The sequence below is a fragment of the Muntiacus reevesi genome, chromosome 5, assembly GCF_963930625.1.
Source record: "Muntiacus reevesi chromosome 5, mMunRee1.1, whole genome shotgun sequence".
Classification (NCBI taxonomy): domain Eukaryota; kingdom Metazoa; phylum Chordata; class Mammalia; order Artiodactyla; family Cervidae; genus Muntiacus; species Muntiacus reevesi.
In genome coordinates, this window is record NC_089253.1 from 100,281,314 (window position 1) to 100,298,614 (window position 17,301).

Consider the following 17,301-nt stretch of genomic DNA (forward strand, 5'->3'; position numbering starts at 1 on the left):
CGTACATGACTACTGGAAAAACCATAGCTTTGATTAGACAGACCTTTGTTGGCAAAGTAATGTCTCTGCTTTTTAATATACTGTCTAGGTTTTTCATAGCTTTTCTTCCAAGGAGCAAGCATCTTTTAATTTCATGGCTGCAGTTGCCATCTGCAGTGATTTTGGAGCCCAAGAAAATAAAGTCTCTCACTGTTTCCATTATTTCTTCATCTATTTGCCTTGAAGTGATGGGACTGTACGCTATGATCTTTGTTTTTTGAATGTTGAGTTTTAAGCCAGCTTTTTCACTCTCCCTTTTCACTTTCATTAAGAGGCTCTTTAGTTCCTCTTCACTTTCTACCATAATGGTGTTGTCATCTGCATATCTGTGGTTATTGATATTTCTCCTGGCAATCTTGACTACAGCTTGTGCTTCATCCAGCCCAGCGTTTCTCATGATGTACTCTGCATGTAAGTTAAATAAGCAGGGTGACACTATACAGCCTTGACATACTTGTTTCCCAATTTGGAACAAACAAGACTTTTTCCCTGAAACTCTCTTGCTTTCTCCATGATTCAGTGAATGTTGGCAGTTTGATCTCTGGTTCCTCTGCCTCTTTGAAATCCAGCTTATATGTACATCTGGAAGTTCAAGTACTGTTGAAGCATAAATTGAAGGATTTTGAACTTCACCTTACTAGCATGTGAAATGAGTGCAATTGTATTAATGAAGTAGTTTGAACATTCTTTGGCATTGCCGTTCATTAAGACCTTTTCCCATCCTGTGGCCTCTGCTGAGATTTTCACATTTGCTGGCATATTGAGTGCAGCCCTTCAACAACATCACCTTTTAAGATTTTAAATAGCTCAGCTGTAATTCCATCACCTCCACCTGCTTTGTTGGTTGTTATTCTTCGTATGGCCCACTTGACTTCACACTCCAGGATTTCCAGGTCTAAGTGACCATACCATTTGTGGTAACCTGGGTCATTAAAACCTTTTTTTGTGTAGTTCTTGTGTGCATTCTTGCCATCTCTTCTTAATCTCTTCTGCTTCTGTTAGGTCCTTACCATTCTGTCTTTTATCATGCTCATCCTTGCATGAAATATTCCCTTGACACCTCCAATTTCCTTGAAGAGAGCTCTAATCTTTCCCATTCCATTGTTTTCCTTTATTTCTTTGCATAGTTCATTTAAGAAGGCTTTCTCATCTCTCCTTTCTGTTCTCTGGAACTCTGCATTCAGTTGTGCATATCTTTCGGTTTCTCCCTTGCCTTTTGCTTCTCTTCTTTCCTCAACTAACTACCAAACCTCCTCAGACAACCACTTTTCCTTCTTGCATTTGTTTTTCCTTGGGATGGGTTTGATCACTGGCTCTTGCACAGTGCGGAAGTCTTTAACCAAGCTGTTTCATTCTCTGCTTCTCTGTGAAACAAACTCAAGGATTTCTGTTAGTTACCAGTTTCCATTAACCCCATGAGGCAGATTTCAATTCAGCAAGAATGGAGCTCATGTAATATTCACTTCCCAAATCCCATATAGAACCAGTGAAACCTCTGGAATATAATAAGAATTTGTAAGACATAACTTGAAATAATGAATGAAAGAAGGATTCTTTTATTCATAGGAAATTTTATGTAAGAATAGATTACATTATAAAGTCATTCATGTGACCTGTGTTTTCCTTTAACCTGCTATGGATAGCATCACTTCTTATTGTGTTTTGTGTGGGTTGTCCAAAAGCAAACAGAAACACACAAAAAAAACACAAATCTCCATATACTTTATGCCTTCTGTACATTGTTTCTGTCCTATTCATTAGCCTTAGTTGACTCAATCTATGAAAACAAAACAGAATATCATAGACTGGGTGGCTTCAATAAAGAAAGTTTATTTCTTATAGTTCTGGAGGCTGGAAGCCTGAGATCAAGGAGGCAGCACAGTCTGGTTGTGGAGGGAGCCAGGTTCCTATTTTTGCCACATGGTGGTGAAATAAGGGGAGCACAGGTCACTTCATTTACTTTGAAGGGCACTAAACCTATCTTGGGGCTTCACCTTCACCATCTCATTCAAAACTAGTTACAGCCTAAAAGCCAATGTCCAAATCCCATTATCCATTACCTTGCAGGTTAAGGCTTCCAGATATGAGTTTGTGGGGCATGGAGGGGCATGTATGGGAAGTAGGACATGGAGAACAAACATTTAGTTCATAGCAACCTATCACCATAAAGGACCAATCCTCTTCTCTTTGTTTCCCCTACACCTACACCCAAGCCTGCTGCAAACTACCACTGCTACGGTGACTCCTGTGACTGTCCACCTCTGTGAGTGACCAATAAGACTGTTCTTTCCAAGCCAGGATGCAGGTTGCATTCTCTTCCTACTTTGCTTTCCTGCCCCTTTGTCCATTGACAATATCATCTCCATGCAACAACTACAGAAAGCGAGAAAGCATTAATCAGATCATGGAAATATTCCAAAGGCTCCTCTCTTCATCCCACATCCCATGTGATCTGCCTGTGCCTTCTCTGCCCAGCATCGGTGACCTTCATCTATTCCCAAGTTGGCCACACCCTTCACTACATCAGTGTTTGCACCATCCACCTAGCATGGTCTCTTCAACTGGAACCATTCTCTGTTTCACCAAAATTTATTCAGACTCCTGAAACTTCCTCCACAGTTGTCTGTGAACTTTGTTCTAAAATCAAGTTTGAACTAGAATTCTAAGCCAGTTCAGGGAGAATATTTACCCTTGATACCTGATCACCTCAAAAATCTGATCTAGAGGCTTCCTTGGTGACTCAGTGGTAAATAATCTGCCTACCAATGCAGGAAACATGAGTTTGATCCCTGGTCCATAAAGGTACCCCATGCCATGGGGCAAGTAAGCCACAACTACTGAGCCTGTTCCAGGAGAGGCAATTACTGCACCCTCATGCTGCACCTACTGAAGCCAGCATGCCCTAGAGTCTCAACCTCACAACAAGAGAAGCCTCTGCAATGAGAAACCTGCTTCCTGTAGCTAGATAGTAGCCCCCGCTCACCACAGCTAGAGAAACGTCTTCGTAACAACCAAGATTGAGTGATGCTAAACAAACAAACAAACAAAATCTGATCAAAATTCCTCACTGCCCACTCTTGGTATCTGATCATGTTGAGCTGTCTTCAACAAGAAATCTATTAACCTGGTACAACCAGAATGGGCTTCCCTCATAGCTCAGTTGGTAAAGAATTCGCCTGCAACATGGGAGACCCTGGTTCAATTTCTGGGTTGGGAAGATCTGCTGGAAAAGGGATAGTCTACCCACTCCAGTATTCTGCCTTAGAAAATTCCATGGACTGTATAGTCTATGAGGTCTCAGAGAGTCAGACATGACTAAGTGATTTTCACTTTCACTTTCACAACTGGAAGAATTGATGCTTTTGAACTGTGGTGTTGGAGAAGACTCTTGAGAGTCCCTTGGACTGCAAAGAGATTCAACCTGTCCATCCTAAAGGAGAACAGTCCTGGGTGTTCATTGAAAAAACTGATGCTGAAGGTAAAACTCCAATACTTTGGCCACCTGATGTGAAGAGCTGACTCACTGGCAAAGATCCTGATGCTGGGAAAGATTGAAGGCAGGAGGAGCAGGGGATGACACAGGATGAGATGGTTGGGTGGCATCACTGACGCAATGGACATGAGTTTGAGAAAGCTCTGGGAGATGGTGAACAACAGGGAGGCCTGGAGTGCTGCACTCCATGAGGTTGCAAAGATTTGGACACAATTGAGCAACTGAACAACAACTATATATGACAGTTTGAATCTGCCAATCCTAACCTTCCCTTCCCCATACCCATCCCCACAAGTCTGTTCTCTATGCCTTTGATTCTGTTTCATTTTCATAGGTGGGTTCATTTGTGTCATATTTTTGACTCCATATATACGTGGTAACATAGGGTATTTGTCTTTCATTTTTTCACTTACTTCCTTCCTTAGTATGATAATCTCTAAATTCATCTTCATTGCTGCAACCAGCAATAGTTTATTCTTTTTAATGGCTAAGTAATATCACATCTTCCTTACCCATTCTTCTGTCAATGGACATTCTAGGTTGTTTACATGTCTTGGATATTTTAAATGATGCTGATATGAACACAGGGGAGCATATATGCTTTTGAATTACAATTTTTTCTTCTGGGTATATGCCCAGGAGTGGGATTGATGGATCATATGAGAACTCTACTTTTAGTTTTATGAGGAGCTTCCATACTGTTTTCCCTGGTGGCTGCACAATTTGCATTCCCACCAACAGTGTAAGAGGATTCCCTATTCTTCAGAGGCTCATGGGCATTTATTAATTAGATTTAAAGTTCCTTTTATTTATCATTCAACTGAAGGTTCTGGACTGCCAGGGGATGAAAGGTGAGCCTTTAAAACAATGTTCTTTTTAGATCTCATAGAAGCTTTGATCCTATAGAATCATCCCAACCTTAGACTTTGAAATTTCAAAATTTCTACTAACATCACGTGAAGTCTCTTAGGCAGTTCTTTCTAACATTTAGGTTTTCTGTCAGCTCTGGAGGAGACAGTGGTCCTTCTGATACTGTCAGCTAAATATTCTCTGCAGGGAAGTGGGAAGATTCCTCTGCTTGACAGTGACCTTGGTTCAGCTGCCTACAACAAATAAGGAAAATATGAGTTAGGTTTAGGTTTTCTCTGAAGGTTATCAGAAGTGGTGAATAAAAAGTGCCCACACGGTTGCTCCCCAGTTTGTGTTCAACATCAGAGATGCTTATGATTATCATTGTTACTAATCTCACTCAATTATAAGTATTTATTGATGGCCTGGGATTTAATGTGTCTATTGAGTAGAATCCAATTTAACCATATTTTATGCAAAGGCCATTCAAACCCTTAGAAGAAACATGGTGAATGGAATCTTTAGGAAAGTGACCAAAGGAGTGAACAACTTTCAAATAGTCATCACGAAGGTGGCCAGAGGTATAAAAGAATAGTTTGGGCATCAAATAAATGGGATGGGAGAGAGGAAAGGAAATTTTTTAAGCTGAGTTTCCCTTTTATGGGTGCTGTGATATTCAAAAGAAACTCTGTGTGATGCAGCCTAGGGTGGGAGTCATCCCTGATTGTGGCACAACTTGAAACACCAGATTCTTGACCTTGGGACCACCAGGGAAGTTCCCAGAAAAGTATTGCTCTTAATGAGCACATAAACACAATTTTCTTCCTGTACCTAATGGAGTCACCTTGACCAGAATCTGGATTGTACTTAGCTAAGTTTGAAGAAATAGTAACTGTCTAAATACACTTATAAAAAGGGTCAATAAGATTATGGCTTGGCTTCCATGACCACTAGAAAATGGTTCAGGCTGCTAGCCATCTGCAAGCTATCCTTAGTGAGAAAAAAATCTTAAGAAAATCTCTTCTGCCATACATTGACATGAATCAGCCAAAACCACTACAATATTGTAAAGTAATTAGCCTCCAACTAATAAAAATAAATGAAAAAATAAAATAAAATAAAACAGAGACTTAAAAAAAAATCTCTTCTGACAGCACATGCCCCTGGGTGACAGTGTTATTTTCTAGTGACCCACATTTATTTTCCTCTGGTGCCATGCTCCTAAAGAGTCCACAGTGCCCACCATTAGTAACTGTCAGTCTTGGAAATGTCTGATCCCAGGACTCCACCTCTCCCTCTTCTCACATATTAGATTACATCTTTTAATGTTGTTTTCTGGGGTGATCCCAAATTTCTGGGAGGAAACACCCTCCAAGATGGCACTCTCTCCTGGGAGCCACCATATTTTCATTTCAAAATATCACCCAGAATAGCATCTTTAAATCTTCTTTTTTCTTAAAATAAAGGGGGAAAAGCCATTTATTTTAACTGTTGGATCATTCACAAGGTCCCTTTAGGAATGCCCAGTTCCAAACTCTCCTGATCCGCTGTTACATCTCACTGAGATTTTGACCTATGCACCTTGAGAGAAGGCTTGACTTAAGGCTGGAAAACTAACCACATTCCCCAAAGCTCTTCCTTTGTTGCCTGTATAGGTTCACAATCTTCCATGTTTCCTATATAACACCTGAGTGACAAATTGATACAGGGACACTTTTTTATTATTTTTGTATCTTTTGGGAATATCTAGACTGTTTTCATGAAGCTGTGTTAATTCTGGGACATTCTGATAATTTTGACTGGGCCAAAGTTCCCCCAACAAAGTTGGTTTTAAGTTATTTTCTTTCTTATTCAATGTCAGGAACCAATAAATTGTTCCATGACCAAACCCAGGGATATGACTGTCCATATTGGTGCATATCAACCAATATTTGTGGAGTGAATCCATGTGTGAGTTCTTGATCCCCTGATCATTATTCTGTTTCCTGAATGTATATCTGATTCAGTCACCTAATGTGTAGAAAAATGAAGATCCAATCAAAATCAATACAATGGGCAATCTAATCAGGCATCCCTTTCTGATTTTGTTAGTAGTTGGACAGAGGGGTGGTGGGATTAGAAAGATCTGTAAAAGTCTCAGCCTCTGAAGAGAGGATGCAGAATCTTCTGACTCCTGAGTCACTGGCTGAGTCCTCCACAGGGCCTATGGTCTGAGCACCACACCAACCATATCACAGTGGTAAGTTACTGTCAGGACTGTTTTCAGACATCTTTAGCTGACCTTAAGGGTGGCATGGAACTCAAGATGACACAGAGAGGTTTTGTGGGTTTTTTTAAAAATTATTTCTCTTTAGGTGACAACATTTCAGGTTTTCATTTTGCCTCTCATTGTACTTTCCCTAAATCCCAAATATTTCAATTCATGCTGTAGCTGATACCATTTTCAGATAGCTTTACCATGATGATATTTTTAATAAAAATATCTGTAAATTTATTTTTTGAAACGTAAAATACTTTTTTGTGTACACCTGACATTCATGTGGGAGCATTTTTTATAATTTGCTATTCTCTGTAACTGTGGTAACAGGATGGAGGCTGTGTTGTTCCACATGACACTCCTCTTCCCATAGACTAAATGATCATCTGAAAGTCTTCCCCAAATAAAGTCTGGAGTCAACTTTCAGGCTCTTGGTAACCACTTCCCAGTGGGGCATGAATTAAACAAAGAAGTGGATGGATCTGAATGTGCTAGTGGTTGAGATGCTTGTTACTGAAACCAGTCGGGAAAAAGCTACAGCTTTGTGCCCAGTGAACCCACAGTATCAAAAGGAATAACTGAAGGGCTTCCATCCTTGCCAGTGCATAGACCTTGGCCCCGCGTAGATTCTTCTGAAGGCTTGGGAGACAGTCTGTGGTGTGCTCACATTTGCCCTGAAATGGATGCTTTGTTACTTGGCAGTTTCCACAGGACTCCTTTTGGCGAAGAGTCAGGATGAATGTCCCAACCCCACCCAGACTCCTGGACCTCGCAAGAACAAGCCTGCTGAGGGATGAGGACTCAGTCATTTCTGCTCTGGAGTTTCTACCCACGAAGTTCTTCCCACCCCTCTTCGTGGAAGCATTCCAAGGGCGACACATTGAGACCCTGAAGGCCATGGTGCAAGCCTGGCCCTTTGCCTGCCTGTCTCTGGGGGCCCTGATTGACCTGCCTCATGTGGGGCCCCTACAAGCAGTGCTGGAAGCCCTTGACATCCTGCTTGCCCAGAAGGTTCACTCAAGGTGATCCTGACTTGGGGGACCTGGTAAAATCCTGGGTATCCCAGAGAAGACAGCTGGGATGAGGGAATGTGGGTAGAAAGGGATGGACCAGAGGGTTCTGAAGATGGAAATGAAGAAGGCTTGGCTCACTAAGGGAAATGCCTCTGGAAGGATAAGGGAGCCTGTAATGAACAGGACTGAAATATCATGTACTTCTCCTCTTAGTGATCCTTAAAGTTACTAGAAGTGAAAATTCAGAGAGGACAAAAAATGAAAGTGAGATGGAAGAAAGTGAGTCAGAGAGGGAAGAGGGCAAGACAGCAGGTGACATCAGTAATCTGAAGTTACAGCAGAGGAGAGCCGTGTGAGCTTAATTTTTGTGGCTATTTTTTCTTTCTGGGTGGATTTTAATTCATCTCTACCAATCTCCTTTTTCTCTACAGGAGGTGCAAACTGCGGGTGCTAGATTTGCAGGACACTGGTCATAAATTCTGGAGCCTGTGGTCTGGAGCCAACAATCATGGATGCACAAGCTTAGGAAGAGCACCAGTGATTGAACCCAGCTCAATAACAAAGCAGCACTTGGTGCCATTGAGGGTTTTCACAGACCTTTCCCTGAAAAAGAGGACCCTGAATAACTTCCTCACCTACCTTCTCTGGTGGGTGGACAGAGAAAAGCTTCCATACATCTGTGCTATAAGAAGCTGAAGATCTTTTCAATGTCAATGGAAAATATTGTGAAGGTCCTGCGCTTGGTGCAGCTGGACTGTATCGAAGAGGTGCAGGTGAATTGCACCTGGCATCGTCCACCCTGGCCACATTTGCTCCTTTCCTGGGCCACATGAGTAATCTGCAAAGACTCCTTCTCTTCCCTGTCTGCGTGCCTGCCTTCAGGAAGCAGGATCAGGATCACATTGTGCAAATTACCTCCCAGTTCCTGAGGCTGGGCCACCTCCGGGATCTTCATCTGGACTCTCCCTCCTTTCTTGAAGGTTGCCTAGACCAGATGCTCAGGTGAGTGTGCACCACTGTCTGGGTAACACTGAACATAACATTAGAATGTCAAAGTCACTGTCGCCTGAAGGGTGGTGTCCCATGGCCATGAAAATAAAGATTGCATGCTAAACTGCTATAGTGGCTCTCGAAAGGGACATATTGCTGTGAAGGTACAGATTATTGACTGGGATGCTTGGATCTAGCCCTGGAAGGTTTGTAATTTCTTCATTCAGCAAACGTGTTTATGTTCAAATGACTTCAAAGTAGAGGAAATAAACAGGAATTTGTGGGGGAATCACATCAGAGCAGAGCATTTCTGAAGAGAAGCTCTATGCTCACCAAGATTGTGACCACAACGAGCTTGTCTTAAACTATCTGTCTGTATAACTCATTTTTTGTGCTCCAGACAAGGTAATTAATATAAGGGAAAATGATGATTCTGGAGATTATGCTAATCCAGCTGAACCAAATGGATAATAAAAAGTGATGGAAAGTTTGTAGATGATCCAGGAATGTAAATGAGCCCATTAGACTGGCATCATATTTGATGCTGTAGAATCTTGTGTAAGTTTATTCTTTATGAATTTCTCTCTAGATCCACACCTGGCCAAAGACATAGGCATCTGGAGCCCAAAGTTGGACTGAAGGAATCCCTAGATGAAATAATTTTTTTATTTCATTCACCTAGCAATAAAATTCAGTGACAACCACCCTTGATTGAGGCTCTGTGTCAGGTTTTCCTCTGAGCATGTTCTAGTGCATTCCATTATACTCATTCATCCTCATAAAGAAGTGGAGTGTGTTGTATTCTGCTTGATAGATGAGGGAGAGAAATTTCAAGATTCTGTGAGACTCAATCACATAGTGAAGGTAACAGGACTGAACCTAGATTGAGACTGGGCAATCAGTGTATTGCCCCTCATCAGATGGTCAGACTTAACTCTTGCCCTGAAGAAACCATTTGCCTATCACATGTCGCCACCACAAGGGGCTTCCCAGGGGGCACTAGTGGTAAAGAAACTGCCTCCCAGTTCAGGAGACACAAGGGACTCAGGTTGGATTCCTGGGTCAGGAAGGTACCCTGGGGAAGGAAACAGCAATCCACTCCAGTATTCTTGCCTGGGGAACGGCATGGACAGAAGATCCTGGTGTCTCTGCAGTCCATAGTGTCGCCAAGAGTCAGACTCAGCTCAGCAACTGAGTACCACACTACCTTGTAGCCACCTGGCACCCAGTTTCCAAGAACTAATTGTTTGGTTTCTCCCCAGGTGCCTGAAGACCACCTTGCACAACCTCTCAATGACTAACTGCCGACTTTCGGAATCAGACTTGATCCACTTGTCCCAGTGCCCGAACATCTGTCAGCTAAAAAGCCTGGAAATGGTTGGCGTCACCATGACTGATTTTAGTCCTGAGCTGCTCCAAGTTCTGCTGGAGAAAGTTGCAGCCGCCATCCAGGAACTGTACTTAGACCAGTGTGGGATCAAGGACTCCCAGTTTGAGGCCATCCTGCCTGCCGCTGCTCCCAGCTCAGGTCCTTCAGCCTGTGTGGGAACCTCCTGTCCACGGCCGTCATGGAGAAGCTGCTGCGACACACCGCTGGGCTGCCCTGTTTAAGGCAGGAGTGGTATCCTGCCCCTCAGGAGACTTACAGCCCACAGGGTGTCCCCCTGGAAGGCAGACTTGCTCACCTTCATACTCAGCTGTTAGAGATTCTGAGAGACTTAGGCCAGCCCAGGATCATCAGGATTTTCCTATGTCCCTGTCCTCACAATGGTGATGACTTATGTCATCATGTGGAGCCCATTATACACAGCTATACTATCGCTGCCTAGGTGGTCGCCTCCATGAAAAGCTTTCTTCTGGGCACTGGGAAACAGAAATCTAGGACATGTGTACTTCATAACATGAGAATCTATGGTTTCAGATATCAGCTCAATGTGAATGGGCAAAGAAAAGATGATCCAGTGGAAGTTCAAGATTGTAGGGGGAAATGTAGACTCTGGAAAATGATGGGACTTCCAATGACATGGGTTAAATAGTATAAGAATACTGAATGTAATGTTCTGAGTATACTTGTGATGTACATGTTGACGTTATCCTTGGGTGCATGATTGTAAAGAAATGGTCAGAAACAAAGAAATCTTCAGTATATACGGACTGGTGCCCTCCATGATACAGAATCATTTTCTCTGTTTTCACCTCAAGATCTTTAGTTACTGATGAAAGAAAATGCACTGAATTATCCATGATCTGAAACCTTACTATTCCCACTAGTTCTCCATTCTGTCTTGGATTCAGCATTTATATAAAGCTACCAATGAATTACAGTTTTGCTATACGTTATAGTCTGCTATAGTTCTGCTTTACGGAGAAGGCAATGGCAACCCACTCCAGTACTCTTGCCTGGAAAATCCAAAGGACGGAGGAGCCTGGTAGGCTGCAGTCCATGGGGTCACAAAGAGTCAGACACGACTGAGCGACTTCCCTTTCACTTTTCACTTTCACGCATTGGGAAAGAAAATGGCAACCCACTCCAGTGAGATTTGCTGAAGGCCAAGTTTTGTCTGACCATCTTATAATGATCATTATCCAGAATTCCTAGTCTCATTTAAGCCCGAGTCCTCTAACCTTCACAGTATGACTAGGTCAAGTTCACAGAACCTGGAAATCTCTCTTTCGTCATCTATGTGGCAGAGTAAAACACATTCCACTTCCTTATAAGAATGAATAAGATAATAGAATGGACTAGAACAAGCTCACAGCAGAGCTGCCATCTTGTCTCAGTCAAAAATGGGCATCACGAATGTTTATAGTAAGAGACATACTTAAAATGCTTCCTACTCAGACTTCCTTCCACCCATGCTTGGGCCCCAGGCATCCATACCTAGAAGCCAGGTGAGGCTTCTGGGTGACATGCATAGAGGACCAACCTGGGCATGTACCCACAACATCTCCCGAAGATGGCAGTTTGCAGGAGCTCACTTACATCCCTACATTATCTGCAAACCATCTACCAGTTTTTATGGTCCCGTTGCTCCTGTTATATTATCATCACCTCCAGAATCATGCATTTCCTATATATCAATTATCTTATCTGCAGCAAAAAGCCTTTTACTGACAGGGAATGTGAGACAGACTCATTATGGTCACAAAAGTGTTGAGCACAGAGCTTTGGTTTAGAAATGCTCAGACATAGAGTTTTCCATCTTCAATTCCCCCTTCCCTTATTTATTTTCAAGTCATCTAAACTAAGATATCTCTTCCTGAAGAAGAAATCATATAGCCACCCCACTAGATCCTAGCCCTTAATCTATAGCAACCTACCAGGTGTCCCTTTCCAGAGCCTCTATCCAGTTTGGACCTCTGCCTTGATTTGGGTGGTTATGTGATACCACAGTTCAGGATAGAGCAGCAAAGGAAACAGTGTGATTGACATTCTAGAGGGTTTTTTTCTTTTTGACCAATAAAAAAAGGTGCTTTTTAAAAAATAGTCTGGGTATGGCCTGGGTTTTGGACCCTTCAGCACCTTTCCCAAGTCAGCATATCTGAGGCTCCTGTGACAGGAGTTTGACTGTCCCCTCCTTGGGTGCCTGAACTCTTTCCCCAGAGGCTAGGCACAAAATGTCAAGCTGGAGTTTCTGCTATTTGCTTCTCAACTTTGCCATCTACTGTGCCTCAACCGTTGCAAGTCCCCCCTACCCCAGCCTTTCTCCTGAGGTAGATAAAGAAATACTGTGCATTTATATGTTTTAGTCCATCTATAGTTTGGAGGGCTATGGAAATTATGAGGAGAAGAGGATGACAGAGGATGAGATGGTTGAATGGTGTCATCGACCTAATGGACATGAGTTTGAGCAAACTCCAGGAGATAGTGATTGCACAGAGTTGGACATGACTGAATGATTGAACAACATGAAAATCTAGAGGAATTCTCCTTTGATACCCCATCCTTTGTTGTCCCTGCCCTGACCCCTGGGCTCTAAGAGCACAGGCTTCCCCAACTCAGATACCAGTGAAACTGAGTTCTGTGCCTGGAGGGGTGGAGGGTGGTGAGTTGTGTTCACTGTTACCTGGCCAGTGGTGCACACTCACCTGAGCATCTGGTCCAGGCATCCTTCCAAGAAGAAAGTAGATACCAGAAGGAGATCCTGGAGGTGGTACAGACTGAGGAACTGAGAAATAATTTGGACAACATGCAGCTCCTCCTGATCTTCAAGTGCAAACACGTCCGTGTGAGAGAGAAGGAATCTACACATTGCTCATCTGGCTCAGGAGAGGAGCAAACACAGCCAGACTAGGCAGACACCAGATGTAATTTACCTGCACATCCTTGACACAGTCCAGCTGCACCATAATCAGGATCTTCATAATATTGTCTCTGGACATTGACTCTATCTTTAATTTCTTACAGCACAGGTGTATGGAAGCTTTCCTCTCCTCCACCCATCTCAAGAGGTAGGTCAGGAATCCATCCATGGTCCTTCTACTGATGTGAAGTTCCATGAACACCTCCAAGGGAACCAAGGTCCACTGTGTCCTTGGCCTCTTCTTAGCCACTGGTTCCATGAATGAGCTTGAGGACACCTGGACACTGGACCCAGACCACATTCTCCAGAAGTCCTGGCCAGTATTTCTTAAACTTAGCACCTGCAGTTTGCACCTCTTGTGGGGAAACAGCAGATTGGCAGCAATGATTTTAAGATCTACTAAAATGAAACCACAGCCTCAGAATTTAGGCAACACTCAGACATCCCACCTGGGCTTTTACTTCACATTCTTTTCTTTTCTTTTCTTTTCTTTTTTAAGTATACGTGCTGCCAAAGCAAGCACTTACTTCACATTCTTAACATTTCCCTCTTCTTCCATCTCTGCTTCAGCTCCCTACATCTCCTTTTCCCCTTCCATCCTTCCTTGTTCTCCATTTCCAATATCTTCCATAAGCATCACTAGGAGGAGGCAGAGAGTGTACTTTCAGGTTCTCTTGCACATTAGGCATTCATACACTTCCTCAAAACTTTCCCCAAAGGGTGCTCAGCAATGACTAAGTCTCTGTACTTCCTCATTGACATCATCTGAAGCCTCTGACCCCAGCTGTCTCTTGAAAGACTCCCCTAACTCTACCAGTCTACCTAAATCAGATTCACTGGAGGTGATCCTTCTGGACAAGCAGGATGTCAGGTCCATCCAGCACTGTTTGTAAGGTTCACAGATGAGGCATCTCCATCAGTACCCCCAAAGGCGGGTGGACAAAGGGCCAGGCTTGCACCATGGCTATTAGCGTCTCTCTGCAACTCCCATAGAAGGCTTCCATGAAGAGTGGGGGGAAGAGCTCAATGGGCAGAAACTCCAGAGCAATGATGGCCAAGGCCTTGCCCCTCAGCAGCCTTATTGCTGCCAGGTCTGGGTGGATTCCAGGCACTCATCCTGACTCTGATCCAAAAGAATGGTGTGGAAACTTGCAGTGAACAAAGTGTATCTCTCAGGCAAGCATGAGCACCCCTTCATCAGTCTCCCCACTCTTCAGAGGAGCCAACTCATAGCCATATCCACTCCTCCCACAGGATTGGAAAACCCAGGAATCAATCCCTGGTCTCCAGCATTACAGGCAGATTTTTTTTACTGTCTGAGACACCAAGGAATCCCAGAAGACTCTCAGTTTACCGAATTTACTCTAATCTCTATGGGCGCAAATCCATAATGCTACCTCTATGAGAACCAGAGCAAGCATCTCATAAGTACCAAGGAGGAAGAAGCCCAACCACTTGCCCATCCACTTCCACTCACTGCTTTGCTTTATTTTGATGAACTGGTAAGTGGGTACCCCAAACCTGAAGATTGACCCTAATCGTTTTGGTGGAAGCTTTTAGACACTTTCTTAGGACCCTAAAACTACTGAATAGGAGCAACTCAACTTTCATCAATTCTCACAGTTAACTGAGCTGGGAAAGATGAAGGACATACCCCCTAAAATGAATGCCACTGCACAAATTACGTATCTTTTTTTTTTTTTTTTTTGCTTTTAATTTATTTTTTTCCATTTATTTTTATTAGTTGGAGGCTAATTACTTTACAATATTATAGTGGTTTTTGCCACACATTGACATGAATCAGCCATGGATTTACATGTGTTCCCCATCCTGAACCCCCCTCCCACCTCCCTCCCCATCCCATCCCTCTGGGTCTTCCCAGTGCACCAGCCCTGAGCACTTAATCTACATATCTTAAATGTCAAGAAATAAATCTCCAAACAGTAAGCTGTTTTTTATCAAAAGGAGAATCTGCTTGGTTAAGACAGTTAAAAATGATATAAACCAAACGACAAATCGAAATGTTGAGAAAAAGGCAAAACTACAATGAGAAGCAAATCGAAGCATTAAATCTGTTAATTAGTAAAGAACTAACTAGGGACTTCCCTGGTGGTGCAGTGGATGGGAATCCATCTGCCAATGCAGGGGACATAGTTCGATCCCTGGTCTGGGAAGATTCCACCTGCTGCAGAGCAACTGAACCAGTGTGCCACAACTACTGAGCTCACATCCTGCAGCTACTAAAGCCCGTGCACCTAGAACCTATGCTCTGAAACGAGAGGCTAACGCAGTGAAAAGCTTGTGCACTGCAATGAAGAATAGCCCCTGCTAGGTGATATTAAAGGAAACCAAAGTGAAGCAATGAAGACAGCACAGACAAAATCACTGCAGATGATGACTGCAACCATGAAATTAAAAGACACTTGCTCCTTGGAAGAAAAGTTATGACCAATCTAGGAAGCATATTAAGAAGCAGAGACATTACTTTGCCAACAAAGGTCCATCTAGTCAAAGCTTTGGTTTTTCCAGTGGTCATGTATGGATATGAGAGTTGGACTATAAAGAAAGCTGAATGATGAAGATTTAATGCTTTTCAACTGTGGTGTTGGAGAAGAGGAGATCCAACCAGTTCATCCTAAAAGAAATCATTGTTGAGTATTCATTGGAAGGACTGATGCTGAAGCTGAAACTCCAATACTTTGGCCACCTGATGTGAAGAAATGACCCTGATGCTAGGAATGTCTGAAGGCAGGAGAAGGGGACGACAGAGGATGAGATGGTTGGATGGCATCACCAACTCAATGGACCTGAGTTTGAGTAAACTCTAGGAGTTGGTGATGGACAGAGGCCTAGCATGCTGTAGTCCATGGGGTTGCAAAGAGTCAGGCATGAATGAGTGACTGAACTGAACTGAACTGGCAGCTGAACCATAATCCTATTCCATAAACCTTTCCAAGTATATATAAATAATGCTATTTCCTCAAAATTAACAAAGCTCAAAAAAATTCTGGCCAAAGTGATGGCATTAGCCACAAAATAAAATTCTGTTTTTCTCATATTAAGCACCGTTCACAAATACCAACACTTTTCCCTACAAAATTCAGAATCTATCTGTCTGTCTATCTATCTATCTATCTATCCTAAGGATCTGCCATGCTCAGGGATGACCCCCAACCTGGGATGCATCACCCAGAGATTTTTCGCAGTTTCAGGATGCAAAGAAAGCATGACCCTCCCTCTATCCCCAAGAAATCCCCATGCCTTTCTTTCTTTCATTCACTGAGATGTCCAAGTAATTCAATTATAAATCAGTCTACCAGGACTAGGATTTTTGTAGTGTTCGAAATCTTGTTAACCTTCCAAAACATTCCTTTCACCACATTTCTTCCATGGGTATAAATAGCCTTTGCATAGAATTGGGCTAAACTGGATCGTACTCAATATTCTTTGTAAATCTCAGTCTACCAAACACCTCTATTCATGAGCTGCTATAAACTGAGATTAGTAACAACAATAATAAACATCTATGTTTACAGAACACAAACTGGCTGAGCACTGATGCCAGTAACTTTCATCTACTACTTTAAATAATCTGCACAGAAAATGTAAAGTTCACTGCTTTTCCCCATTTTTAGGCTGGTGGATCTGAGCCTGGGCTTGGAACAGAAACCCACCCAGTTCCACATAGTCAATAATTGGTAGATTCCCTCAGGTGAGGGGTTCAGAACATCCCTGGAGCTATCAAACAACCTAAGTGTTAGGATGGACTGACTGACAGACTTCATGTGATGTCAGTGAATACTAAGAAATTGCAGAGTCCAAGCTGGCGATCCCAGGGTCCCTGATATTCAAGAAGGTAGAAGGATTCAAAGTATTGAAATGTTCTAGAAATTATAAAAGCTCAGCTCTTCCCCTTACCCCTGAGAAGAGTGTAACCTCCTCTGTCCAGTTCCACATAGAAACTACACTCAGGAAACACAGTTTCAAGGAGGAGTAAGAGGGAGACCACGTGCACAGAGGTGCCACATTTCCCACCCAGCTCTGGGCCAGTAGGACTCCCAGGTCTGGTGAGACTCTGGATTTGGCATTTCTACCCTCCTCTGATTGTCTGTCCTCATGACCTTGCTTGCTGCCCAGGTCAGAGCAGTGCCTTAGCCCATTAGAGTGTTGCTCCATCCTGATTCTCCAGTCACAGTATTCCACGTGAGATTCCAAAACATCTGCTCCCCAGTCCCTCCACTGGAGTTTAAAATGTTTCTTTCTTTTTTTTTTTTTTTTTTCATTGATTTTTATTAGTTGGAGGCTAATTACTTTACAATATTATAGTGGTTTTTGCCATACATTGACATGAATCAG